The 7,732-nt window shown below is 40.2% G+C and overlaps 1 protein-coding gene across 4 annotated transcripts in view; it reads left to right on the top strand.

Annotated features, from left to right (window-relative positions):
- The window catches only part of PCDH15 (protocadherin related 15), a 258,742-nt gene that overhangs the window by 7,769 nt on the left and 243,241 nt on the right, over window positions 1-7,732 (top strand). The gene's annotated exons all lie outside the window — the stretch shown is intronic.

The following is a 7,732-nucleotide window of genomic DNA, read 5'->3' as shown; positions in this document are numbered from 1 at the left end:
CCCCCCAAAACCCAAAGGTAAGCTCTCTCCCCCATGACTTTTCCACAGACACTGCTGTAATTTTTGAATACCTGGGTGTGATCACTCCCAGCCAAACACTTTTGTCTCTTCTGGAGAATCTCTGTTAGAAGACAATAATTTTCCTTTTTGGTTTCCCACCCCCCCTCCTTTTTTTTTTTTTTTTCCATGTTGAAAAAAGAAATTTTGGGCTAGGTTGGAAAAAAAAAAGAAAGGAAAAAACCCTCTGTGCTTTGCAGTATTTATTAGACAGTATCTTGAGGCATGGCAAATTTTAAATTGGCAGGGAGATGAACAGCTGATATATGTAGGCAGAAATCAAATGTTTAAATAATGCCAAATTATCCTGCTGCACATTTTTTAACATGACTGCAATGGGAAGGGCCAAGGAGATGGGGAAGGAAGAAAGGAGAGAAAATGTGGTTTTCAGTTGGATTAGAGAGAAATGGGATTTCTCTGCAATTGAAGGCTCAGTTCTAGTGTGAATTATCCTGGAAAGCTGATTTGCACAGGAAGAAGGTTGTGGTGAGAGTTTGTGTTTGCCTTCAATATGGTTTCAGCTCCCTTTTGTGAATTTAATGGTGCTCCATGATCACTTCTCATTTCAGGAGCATCTTATTGGGATTTAAATTCAAGGAATTGCAACCTGTTTGGTATGTTTAAATGTTCAGAGCAGAAGACCATAGAATCCCAGAATTATTTAGGCTGGAAAGGACCTCTAAACCTGAGGCTGATCCCCACCTTGTCCCCAGCCCTTCCCTGGACACCTCCAGGGATGGGGAATCCAAAGCTCCCTGGGCAGCCCCTGCCATGTCAGACATTTTTTGGTTCTGTACCAGAATATCTTCATTTTAGTCTCTGATTTATAAGTTGCTGATTTTGCCAGCCATATTGATACAACATGAAATATTTGATTTATTTGTCCCTTTTGATTTGATCTGCTGGGCAAGTCTGCCATAGGATAATTTTGCAAATAATTTCTTAGCAGAGCTGTTTGAATGGAATTATTTGATCCTAGAGGGAAACACAGAGTGTTAAATATCTTGGGGCTCCCTCATTTCAACATTTAATTTGATCTCCCAGCTGGTCTTAACTTAAACCAAGGTTTCTGGTGTTCCCTGGTGTCGCTTTTCTCTATGACCAGTTGGCCAGTGCGGCCTAATTGTGTTTCTTGAGAAGTGGCCAGGCTTTTGATTCAATTCCAAATAACACAGCACGAAAATTGATTACTACAAAATCATAGGAAATTTTGAAAAAAAACAAGAGGAAAAAATAAAACCAAAGAAAACAGAGTGGAGTAGGTTTTTTTTGCTCCACGTAATGGCGCTGGATGAAAGTTTCTGGTGTTTGAATTCTATTTTCCCATCTTCTAACATAAAAAAACAATGGATTTTACTATTGTTTTATTTTACTACTGTTAAGAGATTTTACTCTTTGCAAAAATTTCTTGACTCAGACTTTTTGTTCGATAAAATGGTTGGGGTCTTGCCACCTGAACTATTATAAAGCTCACTGTGCTGCTGTTTTGTTTAGAAGGTGAAGTTTCACATCCACAAGTCAAAAACTTCAGCTTTGCTCTTTCTTCAATGTTTTTGTTTTTAAGCCTTCCAAATTTTCCTTTACTATTTTTTATTGCAAAACTAATTGCACAAATCTGGACAGTGTTCTTTGTGATCTTCTGACAGTTTGAAGGGTTTTGTGCTAAATATAAAACAAAAGCATTTTGTGGAGAGGGACTTTTCATGAGGATGTAGAGTGACAGAACAAGGAGGAATGGCTTTAAGCTGGATGAGGGCAGGGATGGATGGGATATTGGAAATCAGGAATTGTTCCCTGGCAGGGTGGGCAGGCCCTGGCACAGGGTGCCCAGAGCAGCTGTGGCTACCCCTGGATCCCTGGCAGTGCCCAAGGCCAGGTTGGACATTGGGGCTTGGAGCAGCCTGGGATAGTGGAAGGTGTCCCTGCCCATGGCAGGGAGTGTAACTAAAAATAGCCTTTAGAAAAGTCCCTTTTCACTGAAATGATTCTATGATTCTGAGCAGTTACTCTGTTGTTACACAACAGAAACACAAAGGAAGCAGGTTCTTCAATGCTTTGGGGTGTTTTTTAAATTTACTTTGGATTTTTTTGTTGTTGTTGTGTTCATAGAAATATTCAGAAAACTCCAAGTTAATGCTCCTAATCCATCTATCAAACAAAAGCCTCTCCTCACTCTGCAGCACTGTGCTCCACAGGATTCACTGCTGCCCCATTTAATTGGGATAGATTTCCTACCAGGACAAAAGTACTTTGTGAGTTTATCATAAGAATCAGATCTTATAGAATATGGTGTTTCAGTGAAGGGGGAACTATAAACAAAATCTCTATCAACAAAGCCAGCAAAATAACATCTCTGAGTGATTGATGGCTGCTGTGGAAATAAATTCAAGGCTGTGAAAATTTCCTTCAGTTGCTTATGTTAGAAGAGATAAGATATATGGGATGATCAAATACAAATGATGTGCAAGTGCATTTTTTTGTATTATTTACAAAAGGAAAAAAGAAAAAAAAACAGTAAAGGGTGAAACTGTAACTCAGAGAATGGGCCTCTGTTTTCATTTAATGATGTCAGGCACATCAGCAATTAAGAAGTTGTAATCAAATGGAGCTAATCAGGATGACACAGCCTCCTGCCTCTGGAATGCTGCTCCAGTCAACTGCTCCTCATAACTCCAACTTGATCTGTTTAGGTAAGAGAATCGGTGGGGACAGTGGCACAGGCAGTCGTTTTCCAGCTCCAGGGGCTGTGCACTTTGCTTTCCAAGTTAAGTGGTTTTTTTTCTGCTCAGGAGTTGGTGATTAACAGGTGAGGAGAGGCTCTGCGTTTGCAAGAAGCCTGATTGTAACAGAGTATTTTAAATATCATTGAGCTGCTCAGTATCCAAACTCACTCCACATAATCACTGACCCCACTCTTGTCTGCTAATTAAAATAGTTATAGACAAACTGCCCGAGGAAGGCAAACTCTGAATGGCTTCAGATAAACAAATGTTTTTTTCTTTATCCAGAACTAAACCCGTCATGAACCAGAATCTTGCCCCCAACCAAAAACAGCACTTAATTTTAAACTTAAAGAACATGAACAATCACACACAGAAAATAATAAAGAGCTCCCAGAGCTGTGCTCAGTTGTTTTCTCACCTACCCTGTGGATAGTACCTTTGTATAATTAAGTACTGGAGGTCTGCAAAGAAAATACCTTATCTGCTTGTTCTTCCCGTGTAATCAATGGCTTGGGATTTATTGTGCAGCTGGTTAATACAAAATTCATCAAGCTCTCCATTTCAGCCAGCCTGGAGCTGGAGCAGGGGCTGAGAAGCTCCATGTCAGGTGTGCTGCCTCTTTATCAGTGTCTGTAGGTGAGATAAAATCAAAAAACAGGGCTTCAAAAACTGAAGGGAATTAGGAGGGGAAGAATTTGGGCATTACTGAACACTAAGAAGACTTTAAATCCTACAGAAATACCCATGCAATTGCTGTCTCATCTGCAGGATTATTTCCTGTGCTATCTCTGAGGGGAAAACCTTACAGGAAGGATTTGAAAGCTGCCCTGAATCCTTTTATTTCCAGCTATTAGAAATTAAACTGAGTCTAGCTTTAGGCATCGCTTTGTCCTCCTGCTGGTGGTCTCTGTGTAGCCTGTGGGTCCAAATTACTGGTGTGCTTTTATGAATTATAATTTCTACAACTAAAAACATGTTATTTTTGCTGCCCATCCTTGCTGATGGAAAACTTCCCTGGATGTGCACCTGGATTGGGCTGACCTAGGAAGGATAGCTCCTAATCCTGTCCTTTCCAGGCAGGTGCTGCTTGGAGAAGGCTTTTATGTGTCCTTAGGTCTTTGGAAGGAGCACTGATGGGAAGAGCTGAGATTCCTTTGGCACTTCCCATTTTCCATAGGAGCCAAAACACTGAGCAGAGTTGTATCCTTACAGGGGGAGATGATCAGTCTTAATTTCTGCCAGCAAATATCCTCTTTATTCATTATTATTAGTATTTTTTTTAATCGATTGTCTTTGCAACAAGGAGCTGAGTTGCATTTTATGCTAATTTACATGTGTAAATTAAAATGAAATTAATGTACTTAGGTAAACAAACACAAAATGCAAGTTCAGCTTCTTTGCAGCACCAGGAGCAGAATTTTTGGGTTTTTTTTACTACCATTTCATAGAGTCATTGAGGTTGGAAAAGCCTTCCAAGCCAAGGGAGTCCAAGCTGTGCCAATGCCCACCTTGTCCCCAGCCCAGAGCACTGAGTGCCACCTCCAGCCCTTCCTGGGACACCTCCAGGGATGGGCACTCTACTGCTGCCTTTTAGGGAATGATATTTTTTCCATGCCTTCAACTCTCCTGAGAGGGGAGCCAGACAGAGAGATTTTGATGGTAATCAGGTTGTCCTGTAAGGTGTTTATTTTTGAAAGTGTTTTCTAAGGAGGTAAAAATGGAGAAGTAAATATTTCCAGGCTCTGGAGTCAATATTGCAAGGGATATGAAATGTCTTTTCCAATGTAGCAGAAACCCAGTAACTCTCTCCTTGCAATTTATCAGCTGGTTGATGATAAAGGTTTCAGACAGCAGATGAACCATGCTTACATTTTATTTTCAGCACGTTATTAAAGAAAAAATAAGCCACAAAAAAAACCCATCCTGACTCAAGTTTTTGGAAGGAGTCTTTTAGTGTTTAGAGGCTGGAGAGTCCACACAGCGGCTTTAAGGTCCCTTTCAACCCAAACCATTCTGGGATTCCATGATCAGCCTGTCTGATTTTAACATCACTTTTTGGGAATCCTCTCCATGTGGATGCTTGGGAGCACAATTAACTGGCAGGTGCTGAGTCCAACAGTCCTTTGTCCCATCCCATAATTCCTCCCTCACAGAGTTGCTTTACAGAGGAGATACCTGTGAAACCTTCCATTCTTTAAAATAAATCCTAAATTTGTTCAAAGGCAATCAAAGGCTCTCACCATTTTGCAATTTCCAGACAGTTTTGGATTAATAGGGCCCAAACTTTCCAAAGATGAGGATAAGGAGATTGTGGCAGGAGTAAGAGAGGATGCCAGAGATCTGTCCATCCATCTCAGGATTCGGTATGCTTATGAAACAGGCACTTAAGAAAAAAAAAAGGTTTAAGTCTCCCACTTCATGCTTTTCACCAAAAGGTTTTTCTAACATTAAATTTGAAGAAAGCACTGACTTTGCATTCCCCCTTTCTCCTCTTGCTGTTTTCTGGGTTGGGTTGGGCTTTTTTTTTTTTTTTTTTTTTTTCAAATTTGGCGATATTTTGTGAATTTACTTGAATATGTGAATGATAAACTGTGGGACAGGGAGCCAAAGCACATCTCCTGTAACACATTGTGGACTGGGAACAATTTTAATTACAAAACTAAGATAACCTTGGTTTTTTACTCAACAAATTAGATCTCCAAAGTGTGCAGTTCACCAGGAGAGCCACAAATAACTCTCTGTAGCTCTCCAGCACTGAAGTCTACATTGCTTTCCTAATTAACTCAGGCTGTTTGAACACAGGCTGGCTCTAGGATGGTTGGAAAGCAGCTCAGGCTTCAATTATTGAACCCATTGGACCATAATTCATTAATAGACACTTCCAAAGGTGACACTTCTTGGGAAGTCTCCTTATTCCACATTCTTCATGGATGGGGAGCATGCAAATGGCTGGGACTCAGGAGCTGCACAATGTCTTAGGTGCCTTCAACTTTTTTGAGGGGGAGAAAGGACCTTCTGTGACTTTGGAGCCTGTTTTCCTCTCACACCCTGAGAGGGCAGCACTTTCCATGTGCTTGGCTGGGCAATTTTTCCATCCCTGACCTTGTGTCAGCATCCTCTGTGCAAACTTTATGAAACCTCCAGTGTAAGTAGGAAGTTCATTCCCTACCATTTCCTGGGTTCTGCCACTGCATGTCTGCCTGGAAATGGGCTTAAAACCAGCATTTTGGCCCTGTGGGGGCTTTTTTCGGTTGCTAATTTTGGATACTTAAAATCTATAAGTCTTTCCAGAGCACAACACCCTATTTTAGCTCATGACAACATTCAGTGGGAATTAAATCATGGCTTAGTTAAGCCACAGTACCAAGGTCCAGGCTTTAAACATCCAGGTGAGACCTCAGTGGTTGTTCCTGTAGGGACAGAATGAAGAATTCCTTGCTTTCAGGTAGATAATTCAGGACAGTCCCGTGACTGTAGGATGTATTCCTCCAGAACAGGGTTGTATTTTTGGGGAAAGATGCAGAAAATGGCATTGTTTTAATTAAGATGTACTTGTGGCAATCTCTTTGTCTGGGTATTTTTAGCAGTGTCTAAGGGAGAGTTTGAGGAGCTGAGGGAACTGAGTATCTTTTAAGACAAGGGGATGTCCTGGGATGGCAAAGCCGCATCCTCACCTTCTGCCACTGCTGCTCGAGGACCTGATTAAATTACAGGAAGATGTTGATCAACACTGCCTTCATTAGAGATGTCAGGAGAGAGCTATTTATAGGCACAGTATGTAAATCTCCCCAAATAGGTGGTTAATTCTCTGGAACACAAACAGTCCTAGGAGTGGCAGCTTAATTAGCACCCGTTTTCCTGGGTTACCTGCTGGAGACTGGCACCAAGGGGAAGGTTCTGGAATTATTTCATATTTATAGCCTTGGAGAGGTGACTGCAGAGGAGCAAAATTGTTCTACCAGACACTGACAACTTGATTCATTTTTTTTAATAACAAGTGGATGTTGTTAATTTTTTAGGTTGAGGGCAGGCATTTAGAATATTAAAACCCCAAAGTTGGAGGTTTCATGTCTGTGTAATTCTTTTCTACCCCAGTTTATAAAGTGCTGCTTTTTAAAGGAAGCCACTGAAATCACAGCCCCAAAAATGCATTTGATGGTATTCATGTGGTATTGAAATATTTTAAAATGTGACATCTGTTTTTACAGAGAACCATATACCTGTGAACATATAAAAATTCCATGGAGGTTTTTCTTCCCCTAAAATTAGTTTAAAAATTACTTTTAATGCTTCTTTCTCTCACCTCGACTCATTGCCATCAGTTCTGTGGAACACAAACTGAGGTTTTTCTGTGCCGGTTTTAGACATATAGAAATCTGGACTGAAACCGGAGAAATTCTTCACGGCAAGATGAGAAGCCTGGTTATTAAATATGATTGTCAACCTCAATATTTAACCTAAGATGTAAAACTGACAAATTTACCCTTTAGGTACATGGCAAGGATGAATATTATTGGCTAACGTCATGTTTCAGTTAATAAATGCCAATTTATTTGATTTTAAAGAAATTCTAACAATATGAAATGTTGGGAGTATCTCCAACTGCTTTTCCCAAGTTGCTTTTATTACTGGTACTACAGCAGTCAAAATTTACTTTAAAAGTTGCTTATAGTACCAAGAATGAGTTGAAGTTCCAAAATTTTTCATCCTCCTCTATGAGAACTCTGTCTTAAATGCATTACAGGCATAATAGGGAAAATGCAATCTCAACAAATATTGAAAATAAGATGAAGTTTGAATGCTGGGGGCAGAGGAATGGTTAAAAGCAGGTTTAATCAACTTTTGAAAGCACTTCTGAAGATATTGCAGCTTCTCTCGACTCATCCAGTGCTTTTTAATGGTCTTAAAAATGACTTTTGGTAATGGTAATTTTAGCTGCTGCTTGGCATAGT

This window comes from Pyrgilauda ruficollis, unplaced genomic scaffold (genome assembly GCF_017590135.1).
Source record: "Pyrgilauda ruficollis isolate IOZ18807 unplaced genomic scaffold, ASM1759013v1 scaffold11, whole genome shotgun sequence".
Classification (NCBI taxonomy): domain Eukaryota; kingdom Metazoa; phylum Chordata; class Aves; order Passeriformes; family Passeridae; genus Pyrgilauda; species Pyrgilauda ruficollis.
This window is presented reverse-complemented; position numbering and strand designations above follow the sequence as displayed.